At 40.7% G+C, this 17,398-nt stretch overlaps 1 protein-coding gene across 4 annotated transcripts in view; it reads left to right on the top strand.

The window, feature by feature from the left end:
* Positions 1-11,574: 11,574 nt before the first annotated feature.
* The window catches only part of CUL2 (cullin 2), a 74,607-nt gene continuing 68,783 nt past the window's right edge, over positions 11,575-17,398 (top strand). Inside the window, exons 1-2 of one of the 4 annotated variants that reach the window (XM_040248399.1) lie at positions 11,622-11,757; positions 12,165-12,340. The gene's annotated coding sequence lies outside the window, so the exon portion shown is untranslated. Of the gene's footprint in view, positions 11,813-12,164; positions 12,341-17,398 lie in introns of all 4 variants that reach the window. The other 3 variants (XM_040248398.1, XM_040248400.1, XM_040248401.1) reach the window with 3 other exon arrangements.

The following is a 17,398-nucleotide window of genomic DNA, read 5'->3' as shown; positions in this document are numbered from 1 at the left end:
CTCTCCCATCCTTCTCCCTTCTATCAAGAGGTTGAATAGTGAGAAATATTTGTATTCCTTAAGTCAATTGCTTTGCTTCCCTGGTGGCTCAATGGTGAAGAACTCTCCTGCCAATGCAGGAGATATGGGTTCAATTCCTGGGTTGGGAAGATCCCTCCAGTATTCTTGCCTGGGAAATCCCATGGATGAAGGAGCCTGGCAGGCTACAGTCCACTGGATCACAAAAGAGTCAGACAAGACTTTGAGACTAAACAACAAAGTCAATAGTAGGTTCCTAGATGTAGTAACTGTATGATTTTCTCTGGTATGTCAGATTCTAGAATAAGATCTAAGAAAAAATAGACTCTCTTGATACTTGTTTAGTTAAATTAATGAATAAATAACATATTTATAAAAAGATGCTGCCTGCAGGCGACTTCCAATCAGCCCAAGGTGCTTCCACTGCAGGAGGTGTTGCTTCTATCCTGGTGGGGGAACTAAGACCTCTCAAGCCCCACAGTTCAGTCAATAAAAAAGTGATTACACTTAGCAGTTAATCCGTAAGTATTTATGAACTTCCATAATGGGGCTTCCCCGATAGCTCAGTTGGTAAAGAATCCACCTGCAATGCAGGAGACCTGAGTTTGATTCCTGGATTGGGAAGATCCCCTGGAGAAGGGAAAGGGTACCCACTCCAGTATTTTGGTCTGGAGAATTCCATGCACTGTATGGGGTCACAAAGAGTTGGACACGACTGAGCTACTTTCACTTTCACTTTCATAATGGCCTCAGAATTGTCCTGGCACTATGGCGAATCTGTGACTATTCACCATCATTCTCCCAAGCATGCTCATCATTCAGATTCAGAAAACTGACCAATACAAACATTTGTGTTGTGTTGTACGTCACAATCGTAAAAGCTTCAATAGATCTGGAAGGGGAGACTTCCTGAAGGAGATGAGAATATTGCCGAGTCTCTGAAACTAAGCAGAACCCTGTGGAATTCCCAAGCATTGGGGCCTTTCTGTCCCCCATTTCTCGTAGGCAAGACTCCTCCCCTGACTTCCAAAGGATGGATTGGAACAGTTGTTAATCAAGGAGGAGCAGCCATGAAATTACCTGAGGCACAATTAAAGGGACCAGAGAAGCTTATCAGGATTAGGAGACCACCTGAGACGAGATTAAGGGAGTGCAAGGAGACACTTTAGAACTGTGGTGCTGAAGACTCTTGAGAGTCCCTTGGACTGCAAGGAGATCAAACTAGTCAATCCTAAAAGAAATCAACCCTGAATATTCACTGGAAGGACAGATGCTGAAGCTGAAACTCCAATACTTTGACTACCTGATGTGAAGAGCCGACTCATTGGAAAAGACCCTGATGCTGCGAAGATTGAAAGCAGGAAGAGAAGGGGATGACAGAGGATGAGATGATTGGATGGCATCAATGACTCGATGGACATGAATTTGAGCAAACTCCGGGAGATGGTAAAGGACAGGGAAGCCTGGCGTGCTGCAGTCCATGGGGTTGCAAAAACTGACATGACTGAGGAACCAACAATAACAGAGGTCGGCTCACATCCTGATCTTGACAGACCCCACCTTTGGCCCACTGTTTTAAAAACCCTCATCAAATCCTTTAGGGTGTATATCCAGTTTTTTGAGGCTGAAGACCAGTGTGTCTTCCTTTGCCTGGCAAAGCTATGAAGTTGTCCTTTTCTACTTCACCCAAAATTCTGTCCCTGGAATTTGATTCAGCACCAGTATACAGAGAGGCTGAGCTTTTGGTAACATTTCCATGAGAAAGAAGGAAATCCTGCCATTCATGACAACTTGGATGAAACAAGTAAAATAATAGAGAAAGAAATAGTGTATTCTCACTTAACACGTGGAATCTAAAAAATCTGATAGTCAAGTGGTAGTTCCCAGGGGCTATAGGGGTGGGGAAATGGGGAGCTATTGGTGAGAGGGTCATACTTCCAGTCATAAGATGAATATGTTCTGGGGGTCTAATGCACAGCATGGTAATTATAATTAACATTACTGTCCTATATATCAAAAGTTGCTAAGACAGTAGATCTTAAATGTTCTCACTACAAAAAGGAAATGGTAATTTTGTGAGTTGATGGAGGTGTTAGCCAAGCTATAGTGATAACCATTTCACAACATGTAAGTGTATCAACGTGACAGGTTGTACACTTTAAATTCACATAAGGTTATATGTCATTTATCTTGACTTCCAAGTATTGTATCTCTCAAACAAGTTTAACTTCTCCAACTCCTGGTTTTCATGGATGAGAGACCTGAGGCTTCCTTGAAGGTTATGAGAGCTGCTCAAATGGAAGACTGAACACTGTGTTGTAAATACATTCTCTGCTTCCCTACCACCCGGAAGACCTCTCCTCTCATTTTCTCCTCCTCTTCCTTCTCCTGGGTCCTCCAGGTACCCATTTACCCAGATAGGCATTGTCCTGCTCCCCTGTTATATTATGGGATCAATTGGTCAGAAAAGTCTAGGTAAATTGGAGGAAAACGTACATGAGAAAGAACTTGGATGAGAACCCAGCATGACATGGAAAGAAGTAGAGTGATATAAATGAGTAGTGAGAGAGAGCTTGTCAGGGTGATGGAGCTCTTTTGAATCCTGTGGTGGTGGCGGTGCCACAGATCTAAACAATGTTCAGGGACTTCCCTGGCGGTTCAGTGGTTAAGACTTTGCCTTCCAGTGAAGGCGAGTGCGAGCTCAATCCCTGGTTGGGGAGCTAAGATCTCACATGCCTTGGGAAAATCAAAACATAACAAAAAACAAAACATAAACAACAGAAGCAATATTGTAACAAATTCAATAAAGACTTTAAAAATGCCACACATCAAAAAAGTCTTTAAACAGTGTTCAAATTGGTAAAAAAATAATGTATGCTGCTACTAAGTAACTTCAGTCCTGTCTGACTCTGTGCGACCCCATAGACGGCAGCCCACCAGGCTCCCCCATCCCTGGGATTCTCCAGGCAAGAGCACTGGAGTGGGTTGCCATTTCCTTCTCCAATGCATGAAAGTGAAAAGTGAAAGTGAAGTCGCAGCAGGGACTGCAGCCTACCAGGCTCCTCTTCCCATGGGATTTTCCAGGCAAGAGTACTGGAGTGGGGTGCCATTGCATATCTCTCCCCTAATCAATGTTACTGCATGATAATTTAAAATTAAATGAAAACAAAGTGTAAAACAGTGCAAAGAGTCAGGCTTTTCATCTTTCCTATCTTCCTAAACAGTCATAAGGGAAATGTGTTGAGGATCTAGGTTACAAAGTGGCTATTTGTTAGAAATGGTATAGGATACACATGCTAATTTCTAAGACTACTTACATATTGTATGATTATGTGAATGTCACTTTCTCTCTCTGTTTTTTTTACTAGCTTAAAACATCTTTTGGGAAGCAAGCAGTTGCTGACATTTTTTTACAGGTTGTTGTGATACATGAGTATTTTTATTAAACATTAAACCATCGTGCAGTTCTTAGTATATTGGTCTTATTTGCTCATCCATAGAGATCTAGACAAACAAACTTGAAGGTTAAAAGGGTCAAATTCTTTTTTTTTTGTTTGTTTTCTTACTTGACTTGCATTCTATTTACTGGCTCTTATCCTTGCCATGGGGTTCCCTGGTGGCTCAGACTGTAAAGAATCTGCCTGCAATGTGGGAGACCAGAGTTCGATCCTGGGAGGATTGGGAGGATCCCCTAGACAAGGGAATGGCTACCCACTCCAGTATTCTTGCCTGGAGAATTCCATAGACAGAAGACCTGGCGGGCTAGAGTCCATGGAGTCCCAAAGAGCTGGACATGACCTTGCCATACCTATTGATAAATATGCTACTTTAGAAATCCAGTTGCATAATGGCGCACAGTTCTTATCTTCAATGTTGGTGTTGAGCAGATGAAGCACTTAGGATCCACTCTGCACAATTTGACTTTATTAATCGACCTCCTTCTTTTGCTCAGAGATTGTTTCTTTGCCTTTTGTTGTGGTGGTTATTCAGTCGCTAAGTCGTGTCTGACTCTTTGCGACCCCATGGACTGCAGCGTGCCAGGCTTCTCTGTCCTCCACTATCTCCAGGAGTTTGCTCAAATTCATGTCCATTGAGTTGGTGATGCTTTGCCATTTACTCTTTCACAAAATTAGCTTCCTTCCTTTCTTCCAGAGTTGCCACATTTGATTTGCACTGCTTCTTTGATCCCTTTCTCCTAGAATGGGATGGACCACATTTCTTATTTTCATTAAGTTACAAGTATTCCCATCTTCTCTCATCACATTTCTCTGGGTGGATCATGATTCATTTCCACTTTAGTGACACACATATTTTTAATATGATATAACAGTTGAGAAAAATGTCATCTCTCTTTCTTTCATATATCACATGTTATTTATTGTAATCCATTACTCTGAGTCACTCTTGATTCCCAGTTCTGGGAAATCACCTTCTAAATGCATTATTCCAGACAGTGAACTTTATGGATATTTCATTTTTCTTTCTTGTTTTAAAAAAATTTTATTGAATAGTTGATTTACAATGCTATGGGTGTATTTCTTTGAAATGAGCTCTCTTTTGACACAGCTTTGATTTTGTTAAATTACCTGTCTGAATGTGACTGCAAAGAAATATAAAGGATTAGGAGGTAATTTTTTTTTTAATTAAAGCAATTGTTTTTCTAATTTAAAAGAAGATACTTTTCCTTTTTTTTTTTTTTAATAACTTTCAACCAGAATTATCTACATGTAAACTTGGCATCTGGTTCCACTTCTCCATATGGAAAAATCTTAGGTGCTCTTAGTTTTTCTGATTAGAGACCCTAGACTTTTTCTTTATTTAAGTGAACTTTTAGATGAGGTTTTTATTTTTATTTTTAATTAACAGATTTTATTTTTTAGAATAGCTTTAGATTTACACAGAAACTGAGCACATAATAGTTCCAACCTCCTCTATTCCCCCATCCCCGGTTTTCCCTATTAACATCTTACATTGAGATGGCACATTTGTTACAATTACTGAATGTATTTTGATATATTACTATTAATATATGGTTGAAATTTTCCTTGATTTTTTACCTAATGTCTTTTTTCTGACCCAGGATCCTCTCCAGAAACCCCATGTTACATTCAGCGGTCATGTTCCCTCTTGGCTGTGACAGTTTCTCAGACTTATCTTGTTTCTGTTTTTGTTTTCTGTTCAGATTTATTGAGATACAGCTTATCTTGTTTTTGATGACCTTGACAGTTTTGAGGTGTCCTAGGAAGGTATTTTGTAGAATGTTCCTCCCTGTATTAGAATTTTTCTCGTGATTAGACTGAAATTTGGGGTTTGGGGTAGGATGATCACAGTAAAAGGGCCAGTCCCATCCCATCACATCAAGGGGACATAGGATGAGCAATGAGTTGTCATTATCAATGTTGACCGTCATCTGGCTAATGTGACATTTGTCATGCTTCTCCACTAGAAAGTTTCTCTTTTAAATTCCCTTTTTGTACTGTATTCTTTGGAAGGAAATCACTTTTCCTAGCCTGTACTTAAGAAGCAGGGACTTATGGTCCCTTTCCTTTAGATGGAAGACCTACATAATTTATTTGGCATTCTCCTGCCTGAGATTGTTTTCTTTCCCTCATATAAGGCTTATTCAGTCATTCCTTTATATTAGTATGGACCGATGGATACTTCAGGCTTCCGTTGTGGCTCAGCTGGTAAAGTATCTGCCTGCAGTGTGGGAGACATGGGTTTTATCCCTGAGTTGGGCAGATCCTCTGGAGAAGGGAAAGGCTACCCATTCTAGTATTCTGGCCTCAAGAATTCCATGGACTATATAGTCCATGGGATCGCAAAGAATAAGACATGACTAAGCGACTTTCACTTGCAGTTTTCATGGATATTTACTTTCTACTTTGGGTTATCATCTTTGACTCGTTATTTTCTTGCTTACATTGTTCTAGTTCTGACTCATGGGAGCTTTTTCAGTTAGCTTCTGTGTCCTTTGACCTACTCCTATCAACGTGGATGTTTTTATTTTCGAGCACTTCCTTACTTTCTCACACTACAAGATGTTCCAGACTCATGTATTTCCTGCTCTGGCCCTGCAGTTAGATGTTTCTCCAAAGAGGAGCCTTGCATTTTTATAAGCATAAAACAGCTCCTTAATCAGCAACTCCAAACATGAAAACAGTTCTTCAATCTCTGTTTTTCCTTTTTAGTTTACTAGAAACAAAAGATGGAAAAATGTTTTAATAAATGATGTAACTATGAAATGCAAATTTCCAGTAAAGGTTTAAGAAAAGATGATTCAATTTTAGCATATAGATTATAAAAAGGATAAAATTATTTGAAATCATAAGTCCCAGAAAAATCAGGGCTCCTTGGGTTTCACGTCTATAAAGGATGCTTAGAAGCACAGAAAACGGTTCTGGTTGGGCTCCTTGAATGGTGGGTATTATTTGTAGATTATGAAATGAAAAGAGAAAACTATGTACACTCTTAAGTGGAAAATGAATAGAAATAGATATACTTGGTTTACTGAGTTATGTAATGACATTTTAATATATTCTATTTAAAATGTTTTTCATTAATTTACTTTAAATATAAATTTATAAATTACTATGCCTGTCTGAGAATTACTTAAATATTCTCATAAAGACCAAAACCAGAAAGATTCAGAAGTAAAAATAGCTGGCTACAAAGTGGCAAATCTATAATATGTTCAGAGTTGCATAAACGTATTTAATCATATTTATAGAAAAGTCTTGAGGAATATTTATCAACCTAAACATGGTTATCTATTTCTGTAATACTGGTCTTTTTAAAAAGTTTGCTTGCTTTTTTTTTTTTTAACAAAAAAACATTTATTACTTTTGAAATTGGAAAAAAATAAAGGAATTCAATAAACATCACACAAAGCCAAAACACATTTTTAAGTAATACATGTAGCTTTTGCTAAGAAGTAAAACAAGAGGACTCAGAGATGAACCAGAGTTTAAGGTTTGGTTTGAAGGTAAAGACCAAATATTGCCTAAAGCAGTGGCTTGAAGGGTTGATTAGAAAGGATAACTTTGTTTTTCTGGAAGGAAGAGGTAATCTCAATTTAATATGAAGGCTATAACTTTTCGAAATGTAATTTCCCTATTATACAGTTTGGGAAAGGTATCAATTCCAGAAAGGTCTCTAGAATTTGGAAATAGAAGAGTGATGGGCTTCCCTGGTGGTTCAGTGGTTAAGAATTTGTCTGCCATTGCAGGGGACACAAGTTTGATCCTCAGTCTGGGAAGATCTCTTATGCCGCGGAGGAACTAACCTCATGCACCACAACTGCTGCGTTCAAACTCTCTACAGCCTGTGCTCTGCAACAAGAGAAGCAACCCCAATGAGAAGCCCATGCATGGAAATAAGAGTGGCTCCAGCTCACCCATTAGAGAAGGCCTATGCCCTGCAAGACCCAGCACAGCCAAAAAAAAAAAAACTAATAAAATAAAGAAATCTTAAAAATAGAAAAGAAATATGAGTGTTACAGTGAATCAGGTTTGGCCCTCTCTGTGCTAATCTACACCTTCAGCTGGAGATTGCAAGGAAGGTGGGGAGAGCAGAGGTGTTTCCTGAGTTCAGGGCGACTGTTATGAAACTTTTTAGTCCCTGGACCACTTTATACTCTCAAACGTTACTGGGTAACTTAAAGAGCTGTGTTTATGTGGGTTGTATCTAGCACTAGTTACCATATTAGAATTAAAAAGAGAAGATTTTTAAAATATTAATTTTAAGAAACAAACACATTTTAACAAACTGTCTTTATGAAAAATAATCGTCTTTTCTCTAGTGGGCAGAAAATCATATTTTCTCTCCATAAAACTTTAATCAGATTGTCTGCTGATGGGTGTGGTTTCAATCCCTCCCAGTTAGTTGTTTGGCCTGAGGTGACCCAGCCCAGGAGTCTAAAAACTCTATGATAGGGTGAATGATAACCTATAAGAGGGCTCATGGTGTAGGACACTGCCTCTGCCAGAGAGCTACTGTGGACCCAGGCCTCTGCAAGAGACCCTCCAACACTAGCAGGTAGGTCTGGTTCAGTCTCCTGTGGAGTCACTTTTGCCCTGGGTCTTGGTATACACAAGGTTTTGTCTGTACCCTCCAAGAGTGGAGTCTCTGTTTTCCCTAGACCTGGGGAAGTCCTGCAATCAAATCCCATTGGCCTTCAAAGTCAGATTCCCTGGGGATTTTCTGTCCCTTTGCCAGATCCCCAGGCTGGGAAGCCTGATGTGGGGCTCAGAATCTTGCCAACAGTGGGAGAATTTCTCTGGTATTACTGTTCTCCAGATTGTGGGTCGCCCACCCAGTGGGTATGGGATTTGATTTTGTCGTGATGGCCCCCTCCTACTGTCTTCTTGTGGCTTCTCCTTTGCTTTTGGATATGGGGTATCTTTCTTTGGTAGGTTCCAGCTTCCTCCCATTGATGGTTGTTCAACAGCTAGTTGTGATTTTGGTGCTCTCACAGGAGGAGATGAGTGTACATCCTTCTACTCTGCCCTCTTAAACCAACCTCCCATATTTCCAAAATAAAAAGATCCTGTGAGTTTTCATTCTTTTAGTGAGAAGTAATGCATTGCTTTCTTTTTGTGTGTATCTCTTTAATATCTGGCTTAATAAAAGACAGCTAGATTCTCTATGATTGAAGTATAGGAAGAAAATAGAAAGCCTTGGGTGGAGAATTCAATTGTCTTTTGGGGTGATTGTGGATATTCTTATCTGATACAGAAAATTTGACAGGTGGATGTTTCTTAAGGGTTAGTTGCAATGAAAATCTGCAACCATATCAGGTAATCTTTTGTACTCTGTGTTTTATGTATATGGACACACACACACTCCCACACCTATCTATCCTCTGATCGTTCACTTTGAATCAATATTTTATCCATGGGTGATTTTAAGGTGGCCTGCATCAGTTATTTGGAAAATATTGGTTCACTGTGTCGTGTAGATCTTCCGTGTATTGAGATGGCTTATCATCCAATATCAAAAAATTACAATCATTAATAGCACAACAGTCTCATCAGAAAAGTCTTTAAGCTGTCAAGCTCATGGTGGTGATGGAAGACATTTTCACATCTGAAGTATGGTGAAGTCATTCTGGCTTGAACTTTAGGCTAACTGGAACAGCATGTCTTATGGCTTATCGAAGGTACAGTGTATGTCTACTTTAACCCTTAAAAAAAGAATTATTTAAAAAATGAAAATGGAGTAATTGTGGTTCAGGCATTCAAAAGGGAGCCCGGTTGCCATTATGGGTATAGTTTCACACTTGTTACTCCATCACTGAGAACTTGAATTTTCTGAATTCAAAGACAGCAGTTCTCAAACACAATTATCTGTTAGTAGCTGACGGCTGCAACCCTATGGTCTCAAGGTCTTCCCTTTTAACTATGCAACCATTTTGGATCCCAACCAATCCTTACCTAACAAGCATCCTTACTTTTTGCTATTTCTAATCCTAAGTCCTGACAATTTAGGTTAACTTTGTGGTTTTTGCCCATATAAGCCTCCCTCATTTTTGAGCCAGAATCTATGTCTCTTGGGCTATCATTCTCAGTTAGGCTGGAATAAAACTCTTTTCTATTCCTGTTATAGATTGTTCATTGATTATCTCAGTTGACAGTATTGACACAAATTTCCCACATTTTCAAATTTCACTTGCAAGTGAAATTTTATCATTGGCAACAAATACTGTCAGTTATTTTGCTTGAAGTGTTTGGCTCATGTTACTCTTTTTGTAGAAATGTCCAAGGCAGAGTAATGTTAACATTTCTATCAACTGTTCTTTCAAGAAAAAATGGCTCTCCATGAAAAAATAGTTCAGCTGGCAACTCAGCCACTCAAGTGTTTTTCTTCAAGACCACAGTCCTGTGGTATTCAGCAAGAGTAGGCGTGTGCTTCCCGTTTCTTCCCTCACAATGTTAGAAGACCTGTATTCAGGGTTGAAATTTATAAAATTAGTACTCTTTACTACTTCACCAAGGATATTCCTAATACAAAAAAGGAACAAAGTACCGAACTGGGAGTGTATGGCATCAATGTAATGACCAACAGGACAGATTTGTGCCACCCTCTTTTTTTTTTTTCGGCCTTGCCAGGCACCTTGTGGCATCTTAATTTTCCTACCAGGAATCAAACCCAGGCCCAGGCAGTAAAAGTGCAGAGGCCTAACCACTGGTTGGCTAGGGAATGTCTCTTGCCTCCCTCTTAATTCTGCCTGAGGAGATGTCAGCCGAGTTTTGTGAACCCAGAAAAAAATAACAAAATTTACAATCATTTACAAAAATGATTGTTTTTAACATCGGGACCCCTGAAAAGATCTCAGATTTCCAGAGGTCTGAGGGCCATACTTTGAGAATTGCTGGATTAAAAGAAAGAGACCATGTGAGAAAACAGGTCATATGTGGGATTGATTTTAACATATGATAGCTTTCTTAGAATAAGTACTGCAGACTTCAAGTGCTGTGAGAGGCAGATTACAAGAGGAGAAAGATAGGTGGGATTTACCATGTCGGGAGATTTTATGTGGACCTTGAGGGAATGGAACCCACTCCAGTATTCTTGCCTGGAAAATCCCATGGATAGTAGAGCCTGGCGGGCTACAGTCCATGGGGTCCCAAAGAGTCGGACACGACTGAAGGGACTAAGCCTACACGCATGCATTGAAGGAATGGTACAGAGTTTTAAGAAAGGGTGTTGGATGGGAAAGGCTCAAAACGCACAGCGAAGACGACTGACTTCTGAGATCTTTGGATACCAAAGGCTGATAAAAGAATAAAGCCAGGCTTTTGTTCCCTGGGGGGCTGTGCGTACTAGGGAGGAGATGGATACTGTGAACTTTTGTCAACATCACCCTGAACATTTGTAGGCGAAGGACACCCTTGGATTGACAGGTGCAGGGAGGCGGGGAGTTGGGGTCACAGGCTGTGAAGGGACGGGCCTCTACTGAAAATACATATTTATGTCTCAGAATGTCTAGATAAAAACCCACTAGAAAAGGATACTCCGAGGAAACTAATTTTGCTAATACCTATCAATCCTTTGAAAAGCCCATAGAAGTAAGTAGGTGGCAAGGAGATGGTGGTGTATCAGAATGTTCACGTAGTTCTAAAAGAACTTTAGGGGAAAATCCTGTGTTGAAACCACTTTTCTAACACATTGTTTTCAGCAGCCCCTGGACTTAAAGGGTCCTCAGTCGCCAGCTCAGCGAACCGCGAGCGCTCGTGGGCAGCTGGGGCCGCTCGCAGTGGCTTGGAGCAAGGTTCCCTCGGCCTTCCGCCACCGCAGAAGAGTGGCCCTCGGCCCTCGCCGTACTCGGACTCTACCAACACCGCCAAAGGAGAGGGGTGGTTGGTGGTCGCGGAAGAGGAACCCCTAGGGTGTGCCGAGAAAGCAGGACCTCGGAGGACAGTTGTTTCACCGCTCGCGTGGCTCGCCCGCCCTTCTCCCCTGTCCGCTCCCCACTGCGCCGTTCCATCCGGGAGCTCTCCCGTGTTCCCGCGACGGCAGGTGAGCGCCCTGGCCCCCGGCCCCGGGCAGGCCCCCCCCCCGCTCCTCGGCGGTGGTGGCGGCCGGCGGGGAGGCGCCTGCGCGCAGTAATGGCAGCGCGGTGAGCAGGGACGGAGCTGACAGCCGCCGCCGCCCACCCTCCTCGCCGGGCACCGTCCTGCGCGCCCTCGGACTGTCTCCCTCCCCTGCTCCCTGCCCCGGCTCCCGCCTCTGCAGCAGGTAACCCGCTGAAGGCCCGGAGCCAGCTGCGGGCTCCGGGAAACTTCCTCTCCCGGTTAGTGGGTGGCGGGGCTGGGGCGGGGAGAGGAGTTGGGGGCGCGGAGGGGGAGGGGAGGCATGGGGAGAGGCCGGGGACCGGGTGTCCTGAGGGTGACCCTGGCTCCAGGAGCGCCGGCCCCGGAGCCTGGCCGTCCCCGGACTGTATCCCGGGCCTCCAGCCGGCCTTGGCCGCCCCTCCCTCGGCCCCATTTTGCTCCCAGGGAGGGAAGGTGCGAGTGCGTGTTCTCTTTTATTTACGCGCTCATGCGGTTACACAGCTCTGTGTGTTTGCGGTGTGAGGGGTCGGGGTCGGGGGGCATCAATCTCTTACGTCCTTACCACGAGTGTCTTCACTTTTGTTTCCGCAGACAGCGAAGATTGATAGCTCTGGGGAGGAGTGCCCTGCGTGCATGCTAGACCTGTCTCAACCCTTGGGGTCTGGTGAAATAAGATCCTTAGACTCTTAAGAGCACTTAGATACACACCAGGGAGTCTGGACCATTCCCTACCACCCTGCAAAAACGTGCATGTACAGAAAACATTTGTGAGTTGCAGACTGTTCTGTCGTTAAATCCTCTCCTTTCTCCAGGGAGTACTAATACCTAGTTGTAAGGGAGAACCTTGGAAGTTTACATTTTGATTATAAGATTAAAGACTATTAACATTCACTACAGACTTTGGCTTCACAGTGTAAACATGTTTGAACTAGACCAGTCCCAGATCTATACATAGTAAGATAGGGGAAATAATCACTTAGTTTTGACTTATCACCGACTACATAATAGGCATATAAGAACACTCAAAAGACTGCTCCCTCTTCTTTACTATCTCGCCTTTCTTTCCAAGGCAGGCAATCAAACAGATTGTTTATATTTTGCCTCTTTTGCCCAAATACGGTGTTGGAAGACCCTTCCAAAAGAGTCAGAGATGAAATAGCAGATGCACACGGTGTTCTCAGTTATTCTTCCCTACCCCAGATACTGTTTATAAGTTGGAAGGACATCTGTATATAGTATGTGGAAAATACCCTTTCTGTGTCTGAATGCTCACATGCATCTGAAATACTTTTGCTTCATTCTCCAGCCTCTGGTGATTTTTAAGTGTTTTCTGTGGGAAGGTAGTTTTTTCATGTTTTTTTATCGTCACCAGTGTCACTAAATGGAATGTTGTAGGCCTTCTTCAAAGTCTGTTTTGCCTTGCCTTTGTCAGTTCACTATTTATTAAGCACCTGGTTTGTATGACAAGCATTACCTGAGGCCTTAGGGATACAGCCATAAACAGGACATGTGAAATTTCTTCTCTCCAGGAGCTTCAGTTCTGGGAGGTAAGGGAAAGCCAGAAAGTAAGAAATAGAAAAACTTTCAGCCAATCCAAAATGCTATAAAAGAAGTAAAATAGGAAGTCGTGGTAGTGACGAGGAGAGACTGCTTCAGATGCTGTGGTCAGGAAGGACCTGTCTGAGGAGACTTTTGACCTGATATCTGAAAAGTGGGAAGAATATGGCCTCTGGAAGTCTGAGGGAACAGCAAATGGATATGTCCAAAGGTAGTTTCAAGCTTAGGTTCAGCAAACTGAAAGCAACTCATTGAAGTTGGGCTGAGACCCTCGTGAGAAAGAAAAGGTTAGGTGGTAGCCATGGGTCAGGTCATGTGAGGTCTGTTATCCAAAGGAGTTTGTTTGGCTTTTATTCTTAAGGATCATTGAAAAGCTGTTCCCTTTTTGCAAAGCTGGGAATGATATGGTCTGGTTTACAATCTGACTGTGAAGGAGGTTGGATAAGAGGAAAGAAGCAGGGCTACTGGTGAGAAGTCTGCAGCAGATCTGAGTAGTGACCAAAGTCAAAGAAAAAAGATGCTGAGGTCTATTTTGGAGTTAGTGATCTGGCCTGGTTCAGATGGGAACGCAGTTGGCTGGGATGGGGGTGACTCCTGGGTTTGAGGCTTCACTTGGAACGTGGTGATGCCATGAATTGAGATGGGGAAGTGAGGGAAGCAGGTTGTTGTAGGGGTGTAGGGTTGGATGGGACATTTGAAGTAGGACCTATTCAGTATTCATGTAGAGATGAGAAGCAGACGGTTGGATACGCAAGTCTGGAATTCAGTGGAGAGATTAGGGAGGCATTCATTGATTCAACAAGTATTTTTTAAGCACCAGCTATGGACTAGGTAGTGGGGATACATCATAGTGAAAAAATAGACAAAAATCTCTGCCTTCAGTCAGAGAAAGATATGGGGAGTCATCTGACTTTATCTGTTGGTTATTATAATTATGTTAATTTTTTAAAGAATTAAAAACTCCTGTTTTGCTTCTTGTTATAATTATCTTTAGATACAAACTATATTCACATGATTCAGAATTTGAAATGTTTGATGGAATATAGAATGAGAGTCTCTATTTCTTGTCCCAACATATTTGAGGCCAAATATTTTGATGATCTCTCAACACATCTTTCCAAAGATATATTTTGTGCACATGTAGACAAATGTGTGTAGGTTTCTTCTCCCCACTTGGTAAAAATGGTAGCATACTTGCTTTGATTTGACACCTTGTATTTTTTAGAGTATTAAATAGTATTTAAAAGGTTATGAAACAGTATGAGAGCATCTGAAGTAAGAATGTACGAAAGAAGAGGAGCGGGTCCTGGGGCACCGCAGCATTTTCTGATTTGGTCCCTATCTTCTGTGAGTTTAGGACCTGCAGATACGGAGTTTAGTTTAAAGAGCTGTTTTGGTGAGGCTTTTTTTTTTTTTTAACAGAAGTTTGCACTGTTTCTTGTGTGTTTCACCTTTCTTATCTGCCTGTTTTCTTTATGTGCTAGAAAAATGTTTGATTATGATTGAAAGCAGCATTTCCGTGAATGTACTGTCAGTTAAATTCAAGTAAGTTGATAAAAAGACCAGCATTGAATCTTAATGTTTTGAGGAAGTTTAGCTAATGTTAAAGGTTGGAAAAACAAGCAGAAATTTGGAATGTTTTCATGAGACAAAACTTATTGGTACTTGAAATGTGTGACTGAATTCTCTCTCAGTAATCAGTTAATAATCGGACTATCTGTTCAGAGTCGTCTGGCCCTTTGCCTGGGTTTGAATCTTAACAGTCAAGTTTCTGTTGCGTTGCAGATGTTAGCATAATTCTTATGTTACCATCTTTAGGAATACAGACCGTCCCCAATTTACAATGATTTGCCTTAACAATTTTTCAGCTTTATGGTGGTACAAAAGCAATATGCATTCAGTAGAACCCTATTTTGAATTTTGATCTTTTCTTAGTCTAGCAATATGGAGTATGATAGTCCTGTGATGCTGGGCAGTGGCAGCGAGCTTCAGCTCCCAGAAAGCCAAGCGGTCATGAGAGGGAACAACCAGTACACTGAACAGTCATCCTGCACCTGGGCAACTGTTCTGGTTTTCATCAGTGTAGCAGTCACAAAATTACATGAGATAGTCAACATGGTATTACAAAGTAGGCTTTCTGTTAGATGATTTGCCCAACCATGGGCTCATGTAGGCGTCCTGAGCACTTTTAAGGTAGGCTAGGCTAAGGTATGATGTTTGGTAGGTGAGGTGTATTAAATGTATCTTGACGATATTTGTAACTTTTGATGGATTTGGGGAGACATAACCTGATCTTAAGTTGAAGAAGATCTATATAAGATTCAGACTATGTTACCACTTAGTGTTTGGGAAGGCCTGTTGAAGATACTGGAACAGTGAAGTTCCTTTAAGTCTTAAAAGTTTTGAGACAATGACTAGAGTTAAGGTCTTGATATTAGCATCTGCTACAACTTTTGGGGTGCAGTTAATGTTAGCTTCCCCTGTTGATTGACCCAGAGGAGGGGAGATGGAATATTTTCTGTAAGTTGCTTAAGCTTAATTTTTTCTGAAGAATTAAAAAACTCAAACTCATTTGTGTTCCCTACTGAATTTAATACTATTTTTTATATTGGTTGACATTTTGATTTTCACTTAGCTGTCTTTAGTCAGACACTTTATATGTAAATTGATCTACCTCTTTGGTTTTTTTTTTTATATTGTTCTGGATTTATGAACTGTTTTGTTCAGTTTGATTTTGTTTATGTTATTGTTACCTCTTTTTTTTTTTGTCTGAGATAAGTAAGCATTTAGTTTCTAGGTTGGAGAAATATCTTTAAAAAATTTTTTTCTTTTTTTGAAGCATTAATAGTAATACTATGAAATATGTGTGTTTAGTGTATTAAGCTTACTTAAACTCTGTAAATGTAGATGTTAATATTCTATTTGAAGATTTTAGTTATCCAGAGAATTTTCACTTAACAGTGTAAATGTTACTGTTGTTATTTAATCATTGAATTATAGCCTGACTGATGAAAAATTCTGACACATATACAGTCAGGTTAGTAGTTTATCATCTTTGTTTCTCTTATCAGCTGTAAGCTTCTTGAAGGCAACATCTTTAATACCTGGTAGAGGTCTGAGTATTGTGAATACCTAATAAATATCTATTAACTCAATGACTTAAGTCTTGTTCTAATGTAGGTTGCTTTTCAAATAATGAAATGTCAGATTTACCATGTGTAAATATTTCTTGAATTTCTCAGTTTTGCTTTACTTCAGTTGATGGAAAGCACAGGATACTTAATTTTTTTTAAATTTTATTTTTGTTTCTTTTTTGTTGATTTGGGTGCATCATGTAGCAAGTGGGATTTTAGTTCCCCAACCAGGGATTAAATGCATGGCCCCTGCAGCGAAAGCGCTGAGTCTCGACTGCCAGGGAAGTCCCTTAAACTTAAATGTTGAAATAATTCCAGACTCTACAGAGAATTTGCACAAATGGTACAGAAAGCTCAGGTACACCTTTCCCCAGATTTCCCTAATGCTAACAGCTTACATAACCAGGGCACAATGATCAAAATGAGGAAAATTAATATTGGTACCATGCTGTTAATTGAACTACAGACCTTTATGTGAATCCCACTAGTTTTTCCTGTAATGTCCTTTACCTTTTCAAGATTCAGTTCAGGATCAGACACAGCATATAGCATCTGTCTCCCTAGTCTCTTCTAATCTGTGATGATCTTTTCTTATCTTCCATTATTTTCATGCTTGCAATGAATGGTCAGTTTATTTTGTAGAATGACTCAATTTGGGCTTCTCTGATGGTTTCTCATAGTTAGATTGAGGTGGTACATTTTTGGCAGGCATACTAAAGAAGTGATGCTGAGTCTCCAGCATATCATATTGCGGGATACAGGATGTCAGTATGTTGTATTAGAGGTGATGTTAGCTCTCATTAAGGTCATGTCTGTTAAATTTCTTTGCTTGTAGAAGTTACTATTTTTTTCTCTTTGTAATTGCTGGATATATGGGGGAGATTCTTTGAAACTATGCAGAAATCCTGTTCTCAAATTTTTGTCCTTTCATTTCAGCATTCTTTGGTAGTTCTTGCTTATAACAATAATTACAGCAGTGTTCACCTGATGGCAATTTTATATTTTTCTCATTTCCTTCTACACTTATTAATTGGAATTCTTTTGTAAGGGAGAACTGTCCCTTCTCCATCTTTGTATCCATGTTGAGTCAGAGATACTTGTTTTACTCTATGGTTTATAATTTAATTTTATCTT

The sequence above is a fragment of the Oryx dammah genome, unplaced genomic scaffold, assembly GCF_014754425.2.
Source record: "Oryx dammah isolate SB20612 unplaced genomic scaffold, SCBI_Odam_1.1 HiC_scaffold_10, whole genome shotgun sequence".
NCBI classification, from domain to species: domain Eukaryota; kingdom Metazoa; phylum Chordata; class Mammalia; order Artiodactyla; family Bovidae; genus Oryx; species Oryx dammah.
This window is presented reverse-complemented; position numbering and strand designations above follow the sequence as displayed.